The sequence below is a fragment of the Protopterus annectens genome, chromosome 1.part1 (genome assembly GCF_019279795.1).
Source record: "Protopterus annectens isolate FY-2018-M chromosome 1.part1, PAN1.0, whole genome shotgun sequence".
NCBI lineage: Eukaryota > Metazoa > Chordata > Ceratodontiformes > Protopteridae > Protopterus > Protopterus annectens.
Window position 1 is genome coordinate 1,239,121,219 of NC_056726.1, and position 24,341 is coordinate 1,239,145,559.

The window sequence follows — 24,341 nt, forward strand, 5'->3', positions numbered from 1 at the left end:
TATAGACCGTAAGTCCCTTCAGGATCTGGTACATAACACTCAGCAGGTCAGTAATCATTCCTTAAAATGTGGCTATGATGCACTGGAGGCTTCCTTTAGATCAGCTATGACTGGAACAGTGATTAGAAGGCATGCCTGGTTAAAAAAGCAATCCTTACCAGACCATGTTAAGTCAAAGCTCCTCGATGCTCCTATGGAGAAACAAAGTTTGTTTGGCTCCCCTGCACAGCAAGTGCTAAAGAAGGTGGAAGAAAAAGCAAAATCTGTCCAAACAGTCAAGGATTTCTTACAGGTCCAACCTCCGAGGTTTAGTAGAAATTGGCCTTCGAAGAATTGGTCCTTTCCAGACACCTCCAGAGCACAGAGAGGCAGAAATAGGCGCCCAAGAGGCAGAGGTCAATCCAGAGGTGCCTACAGGGGACGTCAGTGGCAGCCTAACAACCAGAGAAGTACTGCCACAGATTCAGCTACGACCACTTCCACAGGACAGACACAATGACTTGGCTCTGATACCGCCTACCAGGGAACAACTGGAAGCACCCTTGGGCAGAAAGCTAGCCTTATTTTCCGTAAACTGGCATTACATTACAGGAGACAAGTGGATTTTGCAGACAATAGACAAAGGCTACAGGTTTCACTTCCACACACTACCAAAAAAGAGAGGAATGCCAAACCTACCACCAAACCAAAAGACAAACGCTCTAGGACAAATCAACCACCTACTAAGGATGAGAGCTATAGAAAAGGTACCGCCTATGAAACAAGGGCAAGGATTTTACTCCAGACTTTTCCTGGTACCAAGGAAAGAAAATCAATGGAGGCCTATTCTCGACCTGTCCGCTCTGAACACATATCTCATTGTTCCAAAATTCAAAATGCTGACCCTACAGCAACTTCTTCCCATGCTGGGCAAGGAGTCTTGGCTGGTGACTCTAGATCTCAAGGAGGCATACCTGCACGTCCGACCAGATTGCAGAAGATACCTCAGATTTCTTGCAGGATCAGAGCATTATCAATTCTCAGCATTGCCCTTTGGCTTATCTACTGCGCCCAGAGTATTCACGAAATGCCTGGCATCAGTAATTGCTCATTGCAGGCTTCAGGGAATTCAGATTTATCCATACCTGGACGACTGCCTAATACAAGCGGACAACAAGACCAAATTAACAAAAGATTTGGAAAAGGTTATACAACTGCTGCAAAACCTGGGATACACAGTCAACATGAAAAAGTCAAGGCTGGTACCATCCCAAAGGATAACATTCTTGGGTGCAGAACTGGACACATTAAATCAGATGGCATTTCTCACAGCAGAAAAACAAAAGCAACTGCCACTCTGTTTCATGGCATTAGCAACACAGATCCAGCTTACAGCAAGGAAAGTCCTGCAAGCCCTGGGTTACATGGCATCCTGCATAATATTGATTCCGCATGCCAGGCTGCATATGAGAAAGTTGCAATGGTACCCAAGGAATGTATGGTCTCAACACAAGCACAGTCTAGAAGCCCAGATTCCAATAATTCCATGCCTGAAACAAGAATTCCTGTGGTGGGCTCAGGCCTGTCAGTTACAGAGGACTGCCTTTCCACAAACCTCAACCAAGCCAGACTATCACCACGGACGCCTCAGACCTAGGCTGGGGGGCACATATGGTGGACAAGTGTATACAAGGCCTATGGACACAAGACCAGCTGAATCTACACATAAATCAAAAAGAGATGCTGGCAGTGAAACAGGCAATCCAGACATTCAGACCTTTTCTTCAACAGGGTCACTTGCTGATAAGGACGGACAACACCACAGTCATGTGGTATATCAACAAACAGGGAGGTACACACTCATATCCTCTATGCCGGATGGCAATGGACCTGTGGAATGTGGCCCTGAACCTCAACATTCAACTCCAGGCCAAATTTGTGCCAGGAAAAGAAAATTCACTAGCAGATGCCTTAAGCAGAACTACCACAGATGCCCACGAATGGATGCTGCATCCAGACATCTTCAAAACCATTACAAAGAAATGGGGACTACCAGAAATAGACCTGTTCGCATCCCCACACAACCACCAATTGAGGAAATTCTGCACAAGGACATACCACCCACTTGCTTGGAAGGTGGACTCCCTATCCTTCAGTTGGGAAAACCTGACAGCATATGCATTCCCACCTCTTCCTTTGATGCACAAAGTGCTACTGAAGATCAAAGAAGATCACCCAAGGATAATCCTGATAGCTCCAGACTGGCCGAGGCAGCATTGGTACCCGCTACTGAGGAGTATGTCTCGGACACGCATGGCCTCTACCTCTATGTCCTTTACTTCTAACACAGAACAACTACAAAATCCTACATCCAAACTTGAAAACACTACAGCTAGCTGCTTGGAATATTACATAAGACAAAATAACCCAGATTTATCTCAGAGGGTTAAAGACATTATCCTGGAGGCTCGCAGACCCTCCACAAGGAAGACTTATTCAGCCAAATGGAAAAGATACCTTATTTGGAGTGCAGCAAAAGGAGAAAATGTATCATTAGCAAACATAGCTAACATCCTGGAATACTTAGCAGAACTTTTCCACAATGGCCTGTCTTACTCCTCCATTAAGATTCATGCATCAGCAATCTCGGCAGAATACAACATGGATCCTCCAGTCTTCTCTCATCCTCTACTCAGGCAGTTTCTGAGAGGAATTAAAAATGTAAAGCCTCCAAGGAAGCCACCTTTGCCTACATGGGACCTTAACTTTGTGCTGGAAAAGTTAACACTTCCCCCTTTTGAACCAGCAGCAACAGCAGAATTACAGTACTTATCTTGGAAAACTGTTTTCCTGCTTGCAATCACTTCAGCAAGAAGGGTTTCTGAATTACAGGCATTAATGGCAGTACAGCCCTTCCTTAGCTTCCATCAGGATAGAGTGTCCTTGAGAACTAATCCTACTTTTATGCCAAAAGTGGTCTCCAGAGTATCATTGAACCAAGCAATCCACCTACCAACATTCTTCCCCAACCCACAGAACAGGGGGGAAAGACTACTGCATACCTTGGATGTGCACAGACAATTACGCTACTATCTGGACAGAACTAAGACCAACAGAAAAACTGACCAGCTTCTGGTAGCATATGCAACAGGAATGGAAGGAAAAGCAATTTCAAAACAGACGATCTCAAAATGGATAGGAAATTGCATTAGATTTTGTTACTCTTTTCATGGAAAGGCAACTCCAGAAAACATCAGACCTCACTCCACAAGGGCTACAGCCACTACTACAGCTTTCCTACGAGGAGTGGCTACCAAAGACATTTTAGAAGCTACTACTTGGAGCTCCGTGCATACATTTGCCAAGCATTATAATCTTCCTTTATACTCCAGATCCCGAGCAGGTTTTGCAACTGCTGTTTTGCAAAGGATCTTAACTACACCATCATTATCTTAGTGCCTCCTCCCCCAGTTTGGCTATGGTATTCTACCCATATGTTAGGACTGCAGATGCATCCTTGAAGGACATAGTACAGTTTTGTACCTACCATAAATGTAGATGTCCGAGAGGTATGCATCTGCAGTCAGGATTACCCCCCCTCCTTCCCTCTGTGGTACTCCTAGGGTATTTGCCCATCTTGTAGCTAGCTGGGGGAATCTATTATGGTGTATTTGTTTGTATATATGTATATACATGCTTATATTGTTTGCTCTCTACTGTTTGGAATCATTTGCATTTATCCAAATTTAGCCTTCCTAGAGGGCACCTGGCATCTGGGGCAAGAAACACTGAGGAAAATGGCGTCGGCTGATGCCTTTATACCCAATACACTGCAGCTATGACGTCGGGTGAAGTGCGACATCAGCCGAGGCCAGACCCAGACTTTGGAATCCGGCCGACCGAGGGGCTGCCTGAGGCAGGACAACCCATATGTTAGGACTGCAGATGCATACCTCTCGGACATCTACATTTATGGTAGGTACAAAACTGTACTTTTTTTATATTTGTTTTACCTTCTACTGCTTACCTAGAGCAAGCTTTAACTGTTTTCATAGTTATACACTGCATTTTTTATTATCTGCACTTAAAAGTACATTTTAGTCGAAATTAGTCTAATTCAAGTCGAAAAGTGTTTGTTTGCTGTTTAATTTAATTGTTTGGCTGCCCACTAAAGTGTGCTAGCCTGTACTACTGACTTATTGCCTTTTCTGCATTTAGCGCGGAGTTGCCACTAGAGCACCATCGGGCAGCGCCGGCTAAACAAGCTTAAACTATTTCTGGCTCCGCAAAGTGTGCTCTTCATTTTTTCCCTTAGAACTGCTCTACTTGTAATCTAAACAGTCTATTGTCTATCTGTAAAGCTCAGCACTTGTTCCTAAAGCATTTTTTAGTCAGGTAAAGCACTTCTATATTATACAAAGTACTTAACTAGCTTAAAACCCTCTTGAGTACCCACTTCCCTATAGGTCCTTTCTGACTCAGTTACACAGCAAACTTTTTAATTTCTTCTAGCATGTCAAAGGGTCAGTTGCTAGCGTCCTCTCCTGCTCAGCTGGTGAATCTGGGAATATTGAGGCAATGTTACAATTGCCTCATGTACACAGACAACCCTCTCCTCCTCCCACAAAACACAAATACATGCGAGAGATTCAACTATATAGCCAAACTGGAGGTTGAGCTCTCTCAACTCAGGACTGGCAAAACCAGACAGGAGGAGAAGGTAACCACACACACCGTAAACCCAGTCTCGCATAGAACTCCAGTCTCACATAGAACTATCACAACTACAAATCAAACACATAAACACACAAATACATACTCGGAGGCACTGATCAAAAATCTACCAAAACAGCAGAGGCCTCCAAAGCAGACACCCAAACAACTGCCACCTCATGACATAACACAAGCAACACATAGATCACAAAGTCAGTGTGCAAATCAGTCACAGCCCTTAAGGCCAAACACAATGCCAGACACACTTGTCATAGGTGACTCCATAGTCAGACACACTGACGTCCCACTCACCAGACTGAACAAGGAGAGGGTCACAGTAAGCTGCCTGTCGGGCGCTAGAATCCGCCACATAACACAAGCACTCTGGTCACTCCACAGCAACTACAAGTATGACTCAGTCATTGTCCATGCCGGTGTGAATGACCTGAGACGTACCTCCCTGGACTACATGAAAAGAGACATAAAGGAGCTCTCAGATTATGTAGCCCAGGCTGGTATGACCCTGACCCTGAGCAGTATCCTACCTTCACCAAGAATGATGCCACAATACAGAGACAAAATGATCAGTTTTAATAATTGGCTTAAATTCTGGTGTCATTCTAAGGGGATCCAATGTCTGTCTGCCTGGAATGACATGCTTGACAAGCCACGCTGCTTCGCAAGGGACGGCTTGCACCTGTCACCCTGGGTTTCGGATATTGGCAAAGGCTCTTGCCACCCCATAGTGCCTTTTTAGACAAGGCTCAAATTCTAAACCCAGCCCTAGAAAACAATAATGGAAAAAACTAAGGGTAATGCTGCTCAATGCCAGAAGTCTAAATCTCAAGATGCACGCATGAAGCCCTCCTCAGTATGGAGAACATCGATGTCTGTGCTGTGACTGAAACCTGGTTCAAGGCTCCTGAGAGCACCCGGCACTATCAGGTTTTACCTCATATCATGCGTTCCGGCCCCAAAACCCAGACCGTACCACAAAAGGAGGGGCTGTATCCATATTCATCAAGGATACCCACACCTCCAGGCTGGTGGCAACTCACGAAGCATCAGAGACCATTCAGGTGCAATTAACCATAGGCAAAACTGCTCTACAGTTTGTAGCATGTTACAGGCCACCCTCTCAAACTCAGGAACCCACACAGCCTTCCTGAAGACACTGGAGAGTATAAATGTCTCTCCAAACACCATCATATTGGGTGACTTCAACTACCCAAACATAGACTGGGAACATTACTCAAGCCCCAATACCCTAGCCCAAAGGTTCCTGGAGTTCATAAACTCAAATGCTATGGAACAACTTGTCACCATTCCCACAAGAGGTGAAAATATACTAGACCTGATCATCACAAACATGGGGACAAAATGCTCCACACGAAGTATATCCCTCATTGGTGAGATCAGACCATAAACTAATCTCACTGGAGATCCACATCCGCCCCACCCCAACAAAAAGACCACAGTGAAGAACTTCTCAAAGCCAACTTCACACTTCTTAAGACTGGTGTGGTATCCTTCAAGGCCCCTGAGCCATTGGAAACCACAACCCACGCTGCTGAATCCCTTACAAATGCTTTCTGAGCACCTCCAGGATTGCATGGATCAAGCAATCCCAAATAAAATCAAGACCCTTTCCACCAAAGGCAAGCGCCCGATCTGGTGGACCCCAGCCATAAACAAACTTTACAACAAGAGGAGAAAGCTAATACAAGATGGAGCAAAATCCCTAAAAGGGAAGACATCTCTGATCAATACTAGTAAAAAACTACGATCACTCATAAAATCATCCAAGGCCAGCTTTGAGAGAAAAATCGCCAAGGACTCAAAAGACCATCATAAGGCCTTCTTTAGCTATGTTAGAAATCTGGGTGGAAACTCCCAGATATGCTCAGAATTAGTCCAAAATGATACAAAAATCACTGAATCCACAGACATTGCAAACATACTGGCAGACAGGTTCAGTGAAAATTTCCCCAAAGGAGAAATATCTATCCCAGCAGAGTGTAGCCTCCCAATCATCTCAAATGCCTAGGTGAGAGCTGCTCTCTCTAAAGCTAAAAACGTAGCATCAATGGGACCGGATGGTGTCCCTGCTGTGTGCTACACAAACTCAATGAGGAACTAAACCCACACATAAGGCTGCTGTTTAATCTTAGCCTTACAGGATACGTACCCAAAGAGTGGCGTACGGCAACTGTGGTCCCACTCCACAAAGGCGGTGCTTCTACGGACCCCGGTAATTACCGCCCCATAAGCTTAACAAGCCTGGTCTGCAAAGCTATGGAGAGGATCATAATGGAACTCATAAATGAAGACATAGGGGACCTACAGACATTGGATCCTACCCAATTCGGCTTTGTCAAGGGCAGATCATGCCTCTTGAACTTGGTCGACTTCTTTGAAACAGTCACCAAGGCCATTGATGAGGGTAAGGCAGTTCACACAGCCTACCTTGACCTTGCAAAAGCTTTCGACACAATACCCCACTCGGGTATCATAGAAAAGCTCACCAGCTTAAATGTAAACCCATATGTCACAAGATGGGTTGCAAACTGGCTCAAGGACAGAACCCACAGGGTTAGAGTTGCTGGTGCCATGTCAGACTCAAGCGGTCACTGGCGGTGTCCCACAGGGCTCAGTCCTGGGCCCCCTCTTGTTCGGCATCTACTTTTCAGAAGTGCAGGCAAACATAGGAGGATTGTGGCTGACAAAGTTTGCAGATGACTGCAAACTGGGTGACATAGTTGAAAATCCATCAGACACAGATATCCTTCAGAGAGGTCTCATAGAAACGGATAACTGGTGCCAGAGCCATGGCCTTAAGCTAAACGCCAAAAAATGTATAGTCATACCCTTTGGTAAAAACAAGGTAACCCCAAGTTACCACATAGGCGGCAATCCATTAAGCACAGAAGAGCTTATCAGGGACCTGGGGACTCAAGTTGACAGTAACCTTTCTTTTGACACTCACATTGCCAAAGTGTTTAGGAGGACCTTCTACATTGCCCACCTGATTATGAAGGGATTCACATCCAGATCAAGGGAGGTCATTGTTCCCCTGTACTCTTCACTTATCAGACCAATGATTGAGTACAATGCCCCATTCGGAATGTATCTTACCCGACACCTGCAGCAATTGGAAAGACCCCAAAAGTTCCTCACCAAAAGGATAAAGGGGCTCAAAAATATGCCACATGCTGCCCGACTGAAGAAACGCCAACTCTATTCAGTCGCATACCGGAGGTGACCTGTGCCTGACATGCAAGGCCATGTCCAACCCGGAATTAATGGACATGCTCCACCTCAAAAAATCCAAATCCACCAGAGCCACAAGAGCAAGAGACTTAAATCTCAACACGGATATAAATAGGACGTGCTGGAGGGACAGATTCATCACCCAGAGACTCCCTATGCTGTGGAACAGAATCCCAGTCCATGTGAGACAGAGCACCTCACTGGCTCTGTTCAAGAGGAATCTTGACCAGTGGATGGGAGATCGTAGGTTTACCCCGGGGATCATCTCTGTATCACTGCTGGACAGAGGCACGGCAAACTAATGGGTATAGTATTCTTCAACCTAAGGAGTGGTGAAAGCCACACAACTCTGGCTAGGCTTAAAAATGCCCTAGGGCAGATAGCCTAGTATGAACCTATGAACCTATGAACTGATGGAACTGCAAAAATCAAAAGTTGAAATAAAGAAAAGACTGGCCAAGTATGAGGTTTCTCAAGAAGTGCCGTTTCAAAAAAAACGGCACTTTTAGAAGACATCATTCATACAGAACCTGACATTCTCTGCTGTACCAGTTTTTATTGCTGTGTGAGCTGAAATAGTTAGATATGTGTTGATATTTTCAGTTAAATGCATATTCTCCTGTAAAATATAATTTCTATCCAGTCTAGTCCAGTTACTACCTTGGTTGGGGAATAAATTCTGTCTGAGTTACTACTACTGAATTCACCCCTGATGGCCTCCAGATGACAGATTTTCACTGGGCAAGAGTCAATTGAGACAGAGCTGGGAACAAATGGGTTGGTTGATGGGAGAGAGAGTTTGGTGGGGCAGCAGGGGACAAAGTGTAAAAAAAAAAAAAAAATTATAGCCTGCAGTTCAGTTCCAGTGCAAATGTAGCTGAAAGATGGAATGGTATAGTTGGTTGAGAGGAGAACTTGAGACGTATAATTTTTAAACTGATTTCTTTCAGTTGCCTTAAATATTGTGTACTACAGTGAAATTGTATGGAAAGGTAGCTGTTCATTAGAATAGTATATTAATTAATGTGTGCAGGCTTGTTATAACAATGCAAACTAATAGCATGAACTGATTTTCCATAGGTTTTAATTAACAGCCTTATATACAGTACCTAAATAGTGAACATCTGAAGAACTATCCCTTAGCACTTTCCTTCCACTTGTACAATTGCATTTCACAGCAGTAGGTTTAGTAAATGTGCTCATTTGTTTCCTTGTGCAAAATGTCTGTTAATCCACTGTTTTCTTTTTCACTTTATGCTGCCTTCTTCCTCAGACAGGAGGTATTGCATATGAGAGACCCATTGGCCAACCTTGTCAGATAAGAACACAGATTAAGAATAGTCCAGATCATCAAGCAAGACATCTAGTGATGAGATTCTAGCTTTGTTTTTTTACAAAACGCACCATATATGGACTAATCTGATGTCAAGTTTGAAAGAGATGTTGGCAGGACTGATAAAGAGCATGGAAAAGGATGGACGTCAGGATTATGTTATTTATTGTTAAAACCTGTGGCAGTGCCAGGGTATCATTTGAATAGTTATTTGGTGTAAATTACATCCCTCTAGCAGAATAATATCACACTTGCATCATTTTGCAGAAAATGTTTGAACTGCTCAGAGAAAGTAAAAAAAAAAAAAAAAATTCAAGTAATGGTGCAGTTTAGTTTAGTTTATGTAGAGCTGTCATCATATGTATACAATTTCAAAACTGATTTCAGTACACTGTAGTTTGTGGTATATATATAATCAGTTTGTTGGGGGTAGAGTTATAATCCGAAAGTATGAAGGTTACTTGTCTTTTCTAGAAAACTGCCATAGTTTGCAGTTAATGTAGCTACTTTATGGAGGTACAGATTACCTCCACACATGGCAACAATGGGGTACAAATTATACACAACAGAAGGGTGTGCAGCCCTTAAAATTCCATTTTGTCTGTCTGTCTACTGTTTTCTCTGTGGAATCTCAATAGCCTGGTTGAGAGCATTGTGGTTTGTGTCATCTTTTTTTAGATCATAGTAAATCCCTGATTAATAGCAGTGGATCTTAAAGCACTAGTAACGTATTCCATGGCACACCTGTGAATCAGATTCTCAAAAAAAGATCCGGCTCAGATGCTGCAGATATATGGGAGAAAAATATACTTTTGTGTGTTTGGTACAACGTTTTCTGATTTTAATAGACTGCATCAGCTCTGTGTTTTGTTTGCTCCACACTGATGTGTGGAACAGTTTTTTGTACTGGTCAGTGCGAGTCAGGGATCTGTAGAGACTGTTGTTTTCAGGACCTTGGAGAAGCTTTTGATCCAGCATACCAGTGCTGGTTCAGAAGATTCTAGCTACCAACATTTAATCCTGATCTTGAACCTGGAAAAACAGGACAGCAAAATACCTGTGCTAAAATCAAACGATGTCCCAAACAAAGCTGCACCCAAGAAACTAAATATAGTTACAACTTCTTTAGTTAAAGTTTGGTTAATTTTTTTTTTTTAATTAGCCACAAATTAAATATTTTGCTTTAGAGTAATGAATTTAGAAGCTCTTGGTCTTCTAGAAATGGCTGAAGATAACTTCATTCATCTCAGTTCAGTTTTTAATTTGTAATTTTGTATGTGAAACCTTCAAACTGCAGTTAGAGCCTGTTTGACTACAGAGGGCACTCTTATCTGTGAGACTAAGGAATGTTCTCCATGTAATGATCATTTTACTGAACTCTGTGATAACATGAATAAGTTCTTAACTGCTGCGTGGAAGGTCTGAGTAATCGGGCTGCAGATGGTGTTTCTTGTGTTTTTTATTGCCATCAGGTAATGGCTTAAGACATTCAGTGATCAAGACTTCATTTATCTTTGAGTCTTTCATTTTAAAATAGTTTATACTGGTAGTAGTCTTCTTTCGGCTTTTCCCGGTTAGGGGTCGCCATAGCGGAACTCCGGTCCGCTAATGATTGGTAGTTGATTTTTATGTGCCGAGTTACCAATCCTGACGCACAACCTTCAAAGAAGATACGCCCATTCACGCATGCCTCCACGCAGAAGACGCTCTAGCTGACATACGAACCGGACAGCGTCTTATTGTGAGGCGACAACGCTACTGCAGCACCACCACCGTGAGGGGAAAATAGTTTATACTGGTTATACTTTGAATTTTAACAGTCTAGAGGATGACGTGACGTGATCTGTGAAGAAGTAAGATTTTTTTTTTAACAATGGAAATTATGTGCAAGTTCCACAGCAGTTAGCACTGCTAGCTGCATTTCCTTCTTGAACTAGTTTTCTCCCACATCCCAAAGATGTACCACAGGAGGACTGGTAACCCTGTTTGTGTGTGTGTATATGTGGGTGACCATCCTGCAAGTCTACATGTCATTCTCGATTAGTTTCATTGCCGTATGCCCACTGCCTGCCAGAATAGGTCACCTCCCTCTGTAATCCCTGAATTGAACAAAGTTGAGTTATCAATGATTGACTGAATTCTGTGGAAGAAACTTTTATGTTTATTTCTGTGTTTATCTGCAGTGATTATGAGGAAGATGAGCATGCTAATGTAGACGTATCACCATATAGGAGTGAAAAAATGGTGCGATTTTCTCCTGACTGACCAGGTATATACCAAGAGATTAAGCGCTCGGACCAGGAAGGGAGTAAATCCTATAACTCCCGTCCCTGGAAGCCACTGTTTCTACTGTGTGTGTAAGGTAGTTTTGGCTTCCATTTATTTATTTATTTTCTTTGTCACAATGTCCCTGAGCGTCTGTAACTGAAGTGCTTCCTAGGGATAGCATGACTTGAAAAGCATTTCTTTTCCGAGTGTTCTCGTAATATGGAAGCTTACTATTTAATGTCAGAATGTGGTAAAAAGCTTAGTCATTCTTGGTGAAACCATTGGTTCTTAAATTCCATGGAAGCAAACCCAGACTGTTGTCTTGTGGCGTTTAGTTGAACTTTCCACTGAAAGTTATTGGGAAAATAGCCCCTAGGATTCAGAAACATGCCTAATGCAACCGCAGATTCCCCTCCTGCAGATACAGTTTGTAGCACAATGCAACCTAAGAGTCATTACCGATTAAGACTTGGGCTTCAGACCAGTTGTTTTACATTAGGAAGGTTTGTGGCAAGCACTGTGGTGGCAGGACAGGTAGCTTTCATCCTTCTAAGTTGGGAACTGCTGACTGAGAGCCCAGTGTCCAAGTGTATTAGTTCTGATTTAAGCACTTGGGCTTCAGGCCAGTTATTTTACATTAAGAAGGTTCGTGGTCTGCACTCTTGTGGGAGAAGAGGCTGGACTCTGCCCTTCTGAGCTGGGAATTTCTGGTTAAAGGTTTGTAGTGCCTGAATATTTGAACTATATCTTACTGAAATTGGTACACCTTGTTTGCTGTAGCATAGACTACATCCAGGCCTGCTGAATCTAGCTTTGTTTATATGCTTGTTGTTTGTTTGCTTGTTATTTCCCTGGAACGCTAATTCCACCTAATCTGTGACTTCTCAGCGCTTCTGTGGATCACTAGTGATATCTGCATTGCTTACTGTACTCATTTCCTTGTTTCACTTGAAAGAAAGTTACTGTTTGTCGTTTTTGCATTTAGTTACTTGTAACACATTGCACTCAAGTTACCTGGCACTTGCTCACTAAAGCAATTATATAAGTCAGCACTAAAAATTAAAAGCACTACACCCTCACTCCCTACTGGCCCTTGTTTTCAATTATTAAGGAATTCCCAATATTATTCTAGCATGTCCAAAGGTCAGTTGTCAATCTCCTCTCCAGTCCAGCTGGTGAATCTGGGAATCTTGAGGCAATGTTATAACTGCCTCATTTACACAGACAACCCTCTCCTCCTCCCACATAACACAAATACTTGCGAGAGATGCAACTATTTAGCCAAACTGGAGGCTGAGCTCTCACAACTCAGGACTGGCAAGACCAGACAGGAGGAGAAGGCAACTACACACACCACAAAACCAGCCTCACATAATGCTACCACACCACTGAATCAAACACATAAACACACAAAGACATACTCGGAGGCTCTGAGTAAAAATTTACCTAAACAGCAGAGGCCACCAAAGCAGACACCCAAACAACTGCTACCTCAAGACACCCCACAAGCAACACATAAACCACAAAAAGTGCAAAGCAGTCACAGCCCTTAAGGCCAAATACAACACCAAATATACTTGTCATAGGTGACTCCATAGTCAGACACACTGACGTCCCACTCACCAGGCTGAACAAGGAGAGGGTCACAGTAAGCTGCCTATCGGGCGCTAGAATCCGCCACATAACACAAGCACTCGGGTCACTCCACGGCAAGTACAAATATGACACAGTCATTGTCCATGCTGGTGTGAACGACCTGAGATGTACCTCCCTGGACTACATGAAAAGAGACATAGAGGAGCTCTCTGATTATGTAGCCCAGGCAGGTATGACCCTGACCCTGAGCAGTATCCTTCCTTCACCAAGAATGATGCCACAATATAGAGACAAGATGATCAGCTTTAACAATTTGCTTAATGTCTGGTGTCATTCAAAGGGGATCCAGTGTCTGTCTGCCTGGGATGACATGCTTGACAAGCCACGCTGCTTCCAAGGGCGGCTTGCACCTGTCACCCTGGGATTCCGGATATTGGCTAAGGCTCTTGCCACCCCATAGTGCCTTTTTAGGCAAGGCTCAAATTCTAAACCTACCACCCTAGAAAACAAAATGGGAAGAAACTGAGGGTAATGCTGCTCAATGCCAGAAGTCTAAATCTCAAAATGCACACACTCGAGGCCCTTCTCAGTATGGAGAACATTGATGTCTGTGCTGTAACTGAAACCTGGTTCAAGGCTCCTGAGAGCACCCGGCACTATTAGGTTTTACCTCATATCATGCGTTCGGCCCTAAAACCCGGACCACACCACAAAAGGAGGGTGTATCCATATTCATAAAGGATACCCACACCTCCAGGTTGGTGGCAATGCAAGCTTGAAACCATCCAGGTGCAACTAACCATAGGCAAAACTGCTCTACAAATTGTAGCATGCTACAGGCCACCCTCTCAAACTCAGGTACCCCACACAGCCTTCCTGAAGACACTGGAGGGTATAAATGTATCTCCAAACACCATCATATTGGGTGACTTCAACTACCTGAATATAGACTGGGAACATTACTCAAGCCCTAACTTTCTAGCCCAACGGTTCCTGGAGTTCATAAATTCAAATGCCATGGAACAGCTAGTCACTGTTCCCACGAGAGGAGAAAATATACTAGATCTCATTATCACAAACATGGGGACAAAATGCTCCACACCGGAAGAATATCCCTCATTGGTGAGATCTGATCATAAACTAATTTCACTGGAAATCCACATCCGCCCCCACCCCAAACCAAAAACACCACACTGCAGAACTTCTCTAAAGCAAACTTCAGACTACTCAACACTTGTGTTTTATCCTTCAAGGCCCTGAGCGGTGGAAACCACAACCCAAGCTCGGAAGCCCTTACAAATGCCTTCTATTAACACCTCCAGGACTGCATGGATCAGGCAATCCCAAATAAAACCAAGACTCTTTCCACAAAGGGCAAACGTCCAGTCTGGTGGACCCCAGCCATTAACAAACTTTACAATAAGAGGAGAAAGCTATTACATGATAGAACAAAATCCATAAAAGGGAAGTCACCCTGATCATTATTAGTAAAAAATACGAGCACTCATAAAATCAACTAAGGCCAATTTTGAGAGAAAAATTGCCATGGATTCAAAGGACAATCATAAGGCCTTTTCAGCTATGTTAGGAACCTGGGTGGAAACTCCCAGATATGCTCAGAATTAGTCCAAAATGATACAAAAATCACTGAACCCACAGACATTGCCAACATACTGGCAGACAGGTTCAGTGCAAACGTCACCCCCCTCTCCTCCCCCTAAAGGAGAGAGAACTATCCCAGCGGAGTGTAGCCTCCCAGACATCTCAAATGCGCAGGTGAAAGCTGCTCTCTCTAAAGCTAAAAACACAGCATCAATGGGACCGGATGGTGTCCCCGGCTGTGTGCTACACGAGCTAAATGAGGAATTAAAACCGCACATAAGGCAGCTGTTTAATCTCAGTCTTACCACAGGATACGTGCCCAAGGAGTGGCGTACGGCAACTGTGGTCCCACTCCACAAAGGCGGTGCCTCTACGGACCCTGGTAATTACCGCTGCATAAGCTTAACAAATCTAGTCTGCAAAGCTATGGAGAGGATCATAATGGAGCTCATAAACAAAGATATATAGGGGACTTGCAGACATTGGACCCGACCCAGTTTGGCTTCGTCAAGGGCAGATCATGCCTTTTGAACTTGGTCGACTTCTTGAAACAGTCACCAAGGCCATTGATGAGGGAAAGGCAGTCCATACAGCCTACCTTGACCTTGCAAAGGCTTTCGACACAATACCCCACTCGGGTATTGTAGAAAAACTTACCAGCTTAAATGTAAACCCATATGTCACAAGATGGGTTTCAAACTGGCTTAAGGACAGAACCCACAGGGTTAGAGTTGCTGGCGCTATGTCAGACTCCAAGCCGGTCACAAGTGGTGTCCACAGGGCTCGGTCCTTGGCCCCCTATTGTTCGGCATCTACTTCTCAGAAGTACAGGCCAACATGGGAGGACTTTGGCTGACAAAGTTTGCAGACGACTGCAAACTGGGCGCCATAGTGGAAGGTGCATCGGACACGGATATCCTTCAGAAGGGACTCACGGAAACAGCTGGTGCCAGAGTCATGGCCTGAAGTTAAACGCCAAAAAATGTATAGTCATACCCTTCGGGAAAAACAAGGTAACCCCAAGCTACCATATAGGTGGCAATCCACTAAGCACAGAAGAGGTTATCAGGGACCTGGGGACCCAGGTTGACAGTGGCCTTTCTTTTGACACTCACGTTGCTAAAGTGGTTAGAAAGACCTTCTACATTGCCCACCTGATCATGAAGGGATTCACATCCAGATCTAGTGAGGTCATTGTTCCCCTGTACTCTTCACTTATCAGACCAATGATAGAGTACAATGCCCCATTCGGGATGTATCTCACCCGACATCTGCAGCAATTGGAGAGACCCCAAAAGTTCCTCACCAAAAGGATAAAGGGACTCCAAAATCTGTCATATGCTGCCAGATTGAAGAAACTCCAGCTCTATTCAGTCGCATACCGTCTGCTCAGAGGTGACATGTGCCTGACGTACAAGGCCATGTCCAACCCGGAATTAAAAATCCAAATCCAAGAAAACCACTAGAGCAAGCGACTTAAACCTTAGCACGGATATAAATAGGACGTGCTAGAGGGATAGATTTATCACTCAGACTCCCTATGCTGTGGAATAAAATCCCGGTCCATGTGAGGCAGAGCACCTCGCTGGCTCTGTTCAAGAGAAATCTTGACCTGTGGATGGGAGATCGTAGGTTTACCCCGGGAATCATCTCTGTGTCACTGCTGGACAGAGGCACAACAAACTAATGGGTACAGTATTTTTTCATATAAGGGGTGGCGTAAGCCACAAAACTTTGGGCTAGGCTTATAAATGCCTTAGGGCAAATAGCATAGTATAAACCTATGAACCTATAAGAAAGTGAAAATTCACACTTTGGTTGCAGCTAATTTGTAAACCTGTTCATGCCTGGAAAAAAACTTGTAGTAAAAGAGAACTTAGAGTTACAGCTAGGATCCAGACAAAAAAAATTATGAGCAGAGAGAAAGCATTAACCCTAGCTCATGCACATGCACTTAGAAGTGAGAATATGGGAAAAAACAGCATGCTAATTTTAAAAGGGGCCAATGCAATGATTAAATGTTTTTTTTTTTTTTTTTTTATATATACACCATAAAAAGTGGTGGAAATGGGAGTATAGGACAGTAAGAAAAAGGGGCAATTTAATAAGGAAAGGGTAAGGTGGTTAGAGTGAAAAAAATAAGTTTTTTTATGGGACAGTGAAAATGTGATAAGAGTTTAAGGATCAGTAGCAAGGGCAAATTTACATGCATTATAACAGGCAAAGACTGACTAGGGAAGTGTTAGCACACTGTGAATGGGGAAGACAGTGGTTTCAGCAACACAAAGGGAGGTAACTGATGATACAGTGGATATAAAAAGTTTACACACCCCTGTTAAAATGCCAGGTTTTTGTGATATAAAACAATGAGACCACAATAAATAATTTCAAAACTTTTCCCACCTTTAATGTGACCAATAATCTGCACAATTCAATTGAAAAACAAATCTGTTGGGGGAAAAATATAAAAAATAAAAAACGTACAATATGCTGGTTGCATACGTGTGCACACCCTTAAACTAATACTTTATTAGTTTAAGGGTGTGCGCACACAACCGTTTGTTGAAGCACCTTTTGATTTAATTGCAGCATTTGGTCTTGGGTACACACCTGCCTTTAATTAAAGAGACTCTGATTAACCCCAAATAAAGTTCAGCTGTCCTAGTAGGATTTTCATGACATTTACTCAGTTGCCTGCTACAGCAAAAGCCGTGGTTCGCAGAGGGCTTACAAAGCATCAAAGGGATCTCATTGTTGAAAGGTGTCAGACAGGAAAAGGATACAAAAAAATTTCCACAGCATTGGATATACCATGGAACAGTGAAGAAGATAGTCATCAAAAAGTGGAGAAAATATGGGACAACAGTGACATTGCAAAGAACTGGATGTCCCTCCAAAATTGATGAAAAAGTAAGATGAAAACTGGTCAGGGAGACTGCCAAGAGACCTACAGCAACAATGAAGGAGCTGCAGAAATTTCTCACAAGTACTGGTTGTATACTACATGTGACAACACTATCCCGTATTACTCCATATATCTGGACTATGGGGTAGGGTTCAAGATGGAAGCCTTCTTACACAGAAGAACATCAGGCCCAGCTAAAATTTTCAAAACAATACATCAAGTCTCCGAAAAGCATGTGGGAAAATGTGTTATGGTCTGATGAGACCAAGGTTGAACTTTTTGGCCACAATTCCAAAAGGTACGTTTGGCACAAAAACATTTCGCATCACCAAAGGAACACTATCCCCATGGTGATGCATGGCTGTGGCAGTATCATGCTTAGAGGTGCTTTTCTTCAGCTGGAACTGGGGCTTTAGTCAAGGTGGAGGGAATTATGAACAGTTCCAAATACAAGTACTTTTGGCCCAAAACCTTCAGGCATCTGCTAGAAAGCTGAAGATGAATTTCATCTTTCAACACGACAATCATCTCAAGCATACATCCAGATCAACAAAATAATGACTTCACCAGAAGAAAATTAAAGTTTTGGAATGGCCAACCAGACCCCAGACCTAAATCCAATAGAAAATCTGTGGGGTGACCTGAAGAGGATTGTGCACAAGAGATGCCCTCACAATCTGACAGATTTGGAGTACTTTTGCAAGGAAGAGTGGCTAAATATTGCCAAGTCAAGATGTGCCATGCTGATAGACTCCTACCTAAGAAGACTGAATGCTGTAATTAAATCAAAAGCTGCTTCAACAAAGTATTAATTTAAGGGTGTGCACACCACAAAATATTAGTTTAAGAGAGTGCACACTTATGCAACCAGCGTATTGTACATTTTTTATTTTTTATATTTTCCCCCTAACAGATTTGTTTTTCAATTGAATTGTACAGGTTATAGATCACATTAAAGGTGGGAAAAGTTTTGAAATGATTTATTGTTGTCTCTTTTTTTATATCACAAAAACTTGGCATTTTAACAGGGGGGGTGTAAACTTTTTATAGCCACTGTAGGAAAAACTTAGATAACCAGGCATTGGTACACAAGGAAGGGAAACACTGGGATGGAGGTTAGGGTAGGTACAGTTCTGTAGCACACTGCTAGTGTTGTAAACAGGAGAGGTCCCATAACACCTTGAGGAAAACATCCCACTGGACCTTTCCTAAAATGTTTATGGCAGGGGCAGGCAATGATATGGCTTTACCAGCTGCAAGAGGAGCCTTTCTAGGCAGCCGATGCAGGCTTCCAGCCATTGGTCTGACATTTCCCCACCCCCACATCCACCAACTTTTGGCATGTGCCAGAATCATTACCCATGGCTATGCCACCAGAGGGAGTGATGATACTCCCAACTAGTGAAGCACCACTAGGGGCAGAAGAGGTGGCCAACTGGCTGACTCTTCTGCAGCTACTGGGAGAGATGTTCCGTATTGCTAGTTGGGGAGATGTTGGGAGATGATTGAGCCTGCTTGGGATCATGAAATGTTGGCCTAACCACTAACACTGCTGTGGCAGCTGCTAAATGGAGAGAAATTTTTTAAAAGAAAAGAATGACAGAGGAGGGATGAAAGAAAATTTTTGCATAACATCAACATAAACATTTGAATTATATTATGCAAATGTATAATTACAGCTGTACAAAGCTACAATCTGATTAACTGTAAGAGTGTATGATGTGAAATGCTGCTTTGCTACAATGTGATATCTGAACAGGATGGACACTGGTTTTAGTCATGACTTGTAGCAGTGACTATGAAAATTGTGGAAGGAATATTAATCGTCCTATACAGTGCTGGGACATTATTGTGAGCCTGTGCCCACCCACCATTCTATACCGGTCTTCTTTTCTAATAGCAGCAGGTGTACCTTAAACAAGTTGCTAAGACATGAACACACACACACACACACACACACACACACACACACACACACACACACACACACACACACACCTTGAATAACTGTGTTAGCCATACTCTGAAAAGCATCCAAACTGCACTTTGAATATCCTGTATATCTGAACGTAGCCACTCTTACCCATCCAGGGTGGCACATGTATCCTACTGTTATACTATACACCCTCTTGAGACAATCATAATTACAGAAAGAAAGAAAGAACATAATATGCACTCCTGCACCTAGAATGTCATTCCCTTCTCCTCTGATACAGAAGACTATTCTCCTGAAAAGGCTTCAGTAGCAGTAAAATAAAAAATACCATTCAGTAACATGCCTACAACACATACTTTAATGTGAAGGAAAGTAGTGTCTGTGTAGACTGGACAGATACTTGTAACATATTTCAAGTGCCCTTATTCTGACTTCCTCTTCCCACCAGCTAAGAAGACCAGGATGGTGCCCCCAGTGGTCACCATACTGGTGCCAGCTCTGGTCAGCAAAGTAGTGTATGCCAGTGAAAGCTGGATGTAAAATCAATCAACCTGCCAAACGTGTACTCAGAATTGCTGCACTCAGTTTGGGTTCACTGTCATTAACCATAGTGGATGCCACTATCATCAGGAGGAGGCTGGAAAACCTTATGTATCCATGAAACAAGATGGAAGGGCAGTTTAGCAAAGCTGATTGGCTTGAGGTTCAGAAATCACTGTACAGAAATGGTTTGGGAATTGTGGTGAGGGAGAAGCTTCAGAAGACAGTGAGAGATGTCGTCAGAATTAGTTTACAGACTGGGCACTGTTCATAATCTCAGACTATGCCTTACAGCAGGGCTGTGATAGTGAAAAAATAGTGCATTCAGGTAGCAATGGAGGGAAATACTAGATAAAGCAGGACAACATGAACTGTTGTTGATAATGAGTGACCTGAATTCACATATCAGGACAAAGAGAACCAGATATGAGGACTGCCTGTTTCCACTTAAGTAGGGCAGCAGGAATGAAGGAGAGGCTATTCTACACTTCTCTGGCAGATGACTTGCTGAACCATGTGTTGACCACCATCAAGAGAGGGAGAATCATAAGATCACATACAAGAGTGGCCAACATGCAACTCAGGTAGTCTTCCTCCTAGTAGGGAAAAGGAAGTGGGGTAGAATCAGCAATTGCAAAGTCATCCCCAGTGAAATAGTTGCCTCACAGCATAAACCGCTTGTTGCCACAGTCAGCTACAGGCAGTGGTTGTAGAAAGCTTGTAAGGTCAACAGAGATCAGGCTCAAGACCTGGAAATTGAATGGAAAGAAAGCACAGCAGTTCAAGGAATTACTCGGGCAGGCTTCTAGCACCTTAAGAAGAAGAGGAAATAAGTGTTGTTGAAAGAAGAATGGCAGAGCCACAATATAGCATATGTTTGGACTACAGAACAGATATGTGGTTGAGCCAGGTATAGAAATAAGGTACATAATGAAAGCTGGTGGTGGAATGCATAAGTTCAGGAAATCATCAAAAGACAGAAGGAGTGCATGAAAAAGTGGGAGATGGAAAAGACAGACCAGGCTAAGAAAGAATTCTAGTTGGCTAACAAAGCGATTAAGAGAGCAGTTGCAATAACAAAGAACAAGGCATCGGAGGGCACTCTGCCAGCTTCTGGAAAGTGGCTTAATAGTTGGCATAAAGAAACACTGTCAGATTGCAAGGCAAAGACTGAAAGATAAAGAAGACAGTCAGGCTCCTTCATAAGAGATGCCAGCAACACCGTGCTCACCAGTCCACAGGACATCAAAGGCAAAAGGAAAGAGTATTTTCAGCAGCTCCTCAATGAAGAAAACCACACACGTTGTACCATGCCAGATGTAGCCTATGGTGAGAAAAGAGGAGGAACATACCATAAAAGAAGTAAGAACAGCACTAAGGAAAATGAAGTCTGGGAAAGCGGCAGACTCAGATGTGGTCAGAGCAGATATGATAAAGATGTTGGGTGAGATGGTAGAGAAATGGCATCTGAGGCTACTCACAGCAATATGGAACAAGGCTTATCCCACATGGCTGGAGAATAAGCCTATTAGATACAATGTTCAAAAACAGGAGAGATATTCACAACTGTGGGCAGTACAGAGGTATCAAATTCTTGTCACACGACATGAAAGTTCTGGAGAGGGTGATTGATAAATGAATATGCAGAGTAGTAAAAAAAAGTAAGATGAGAGGGGAGCAGATGCAGCACAATTGACCTGACATTTGCAATGAGACAGATACTTGAGAAGAAGCTAGTGATGAGGAAGGAGTCCAACTGGGCAGTAATAGACTTGGCGAAAGCATATGACAGGGTTCCAAGAAAGCTGATTTGGGCAGTCCTGCGGTGGGTCGAAGGCCCAAAAACATTGGTAGAATTAGTGCAAGCTTTGTACAAGGATCCAGTGACTCAAGTATGATCAGTGTTTGGCCCTACATAGGGATTCTCAGTGGGAGTGGGCGTGCAGCAGGGTTCAGCTCTGAACCTACTGCTGTTCTTACTGGTGATGGACTACATTAACAAACAGGTCAGAGGAGAAAGATCAATAAAGTCGCTGTATGTTACTATGTGGCATTACAGGCAAATTCTGAGCAAGAATTTCAGCAAAGGATAAGGGAATGAAATGCACAACTGAAGGCTCATGAGATGAAACTGAGTACAGATAAGACAGTTGTAATGGCAGCAAAAGGGGAAATCAGAAGATGAGCATTGAGATAGAAGAGAAAGTTGTGGAACATGTTAACAGCTTCAAGTGTCTGGCAAGGTGGTTGAGAAGAAGGGTTATGTGAATGAGGAGGTCAGACTAGGCTAGAATCAGAGGGGGGCTGCATCCAGTTAGCACAGAGTGTCAGGGGTAATGTATGGCAGGAGAAATGCCAAAGATGCTGAAAAATAAGGTGTACAAAACAGCGGTACAGAATGCTGGGCAGCAAAGGCAGAGCAGTTGGGGAAACTGGAGGTGATGGTGATGACGTGTCTGAGGTGGTTGGATGCACACTATGGGACAAACGAAGAAACGAGGACATAAGTGCAGAAGCCAAAGTAGTTCCAAATGCAGAAAATGTAAAAAAGAACAGATTATGGTGGTTCGGGCATACGTGCAAAAAAGCAGAAGACAATCGGGTGAAGATGATTTGGGACCGACAGGAAGAAGACGAGGAAACTAGTGCATCCAGCAAAGAGGTGGATTGATTGTGTGAGAGCAGCCCATGACATTCAGGCATGAGTGTTGAAGATGTTAGAGGAGTGGCATTGAACAGAGAGAGATGGTGTCATTTTATATGACACACTGACCCCATGTAGAAAAATGAGAAAAAGGGGGTTGATGATGATAAAATAAATTTGCTGCAAAAAGTGGTATCCCTTCTTTGAATAACAGAAAACAGAGGATATCCAGAGGGCTCAAGTGAAGTCTGGTATCCCACCTGTGACCCAGAGGGTGACAGGACTAACAAGAAATAGAGTCCAATGGAATTAGTCCAGGTAAAGTCGCTAGCTTTCAGATCTAGAAAACTATCTGATTCCTTCCCAGTGGTCTTTGATCAGAGAAGGGGTGGCTAATTCTTGGTGAATTACAAGTTCTTTCTTCAGCAAAATAGACTTGAGTTGCTGAAATGCAGCTCTGTCCTGTATTGGATGTGGGAGGTGAAGGGTGTGAAGCATGCAGCATTTACTTGAAGATGGTAGATAAGGCCACATTCTTCCAGTTAAATATGTGGAATTTTACTTGCTTTTCATGAGTGCTCTAGTGTAACATTCTTCCACAGTTTATTCAAGTGGCAATTATACGTATATGATCTGTGAATTTAAATGTCATTCACCTTGGCATTTAAGCAGGGGCACAAAAATAGTTGCCATAAAGAGAAGTAGTAACAGTCTGAGCATGATATTTTCTGACCTGGCTGGGAATGTAAAGACTGCTAAAATGTAACAAGCAGAAGCTCAGAGCAGTATTCTGTGAAGAGAAGAAGCAATGTTGGAATCATGAATCATGAATTATGGAAATGAGTTATGCACCATCTGGTGTGCCATGGCCGTAACATTAAAGGAACACTGACAGCAAGTCGCAAGTTTTTGTTATTATGTAAAACTATTTCGAGCAGTAAAAACAGAGAAAGTTACATTTGGTTACCTTTAGTATCTGTACTTTGAGGCCTCGACTCATTTGGTGATTTAAAATGTTAGAACTTCAAGAATAAATCTGTGCTTATATGCTTATGCATTTTTAGTATGCCCTGTGTTTTGTCAAGTTTTGAGGGCAGATTAATATAATGTTACCTCTGGAAATGCATACAAATCACAAGATGGTGAATGTGCAGAAAAAAGCCTTCAGTTTGTAGCTTCAAGCCGTAAACACTTGGAGACAATTAGAATCATACCTGTCAACTTCTTTACTTAAAATTCTGGACATATGCAAAAATAATGGGGGGGCAAAGCATCAAAACCAGAGACGGTATGGACTTCCCAAGATGGCTGCACACTGATCAAAAGTTTAATTTCAGCTCTTCCAGTATGGAAAAAAAAACTGAGAGATAAGGTCCAGGAACTGTGCAAGTTTAGTGAACGTGAAAGTAAATCCGTTAAAAAAGGTGAAAGAAACCACTGACTGGGAAGAATCTTGCAGCTGTTCATCAAAAACATTTCAAGCTTCAGCTTTGATGCAAGACATGGCTTCCAGTAAAACAGAGGAAAAGATAAATCAAAGGTGCTCAGAGCTGAT

At 43.0% G+C, this 24,341-nt stretch overlaps 1 protein-coding gene across 1 annotated transcript in view; it reads left to right on the plus strand.

Moving 5' to 3' along the window:
• LOC122809555 (zinc finger protein 605-like) overlaps window positions 1-24,341 on the plus strand; it is a 247,823-nt gene that overhangs the window by 79,488 nt on the left and 143,994 nt on the right. The gene's annotated exons all lie outside the window — the stretch shown is intronic.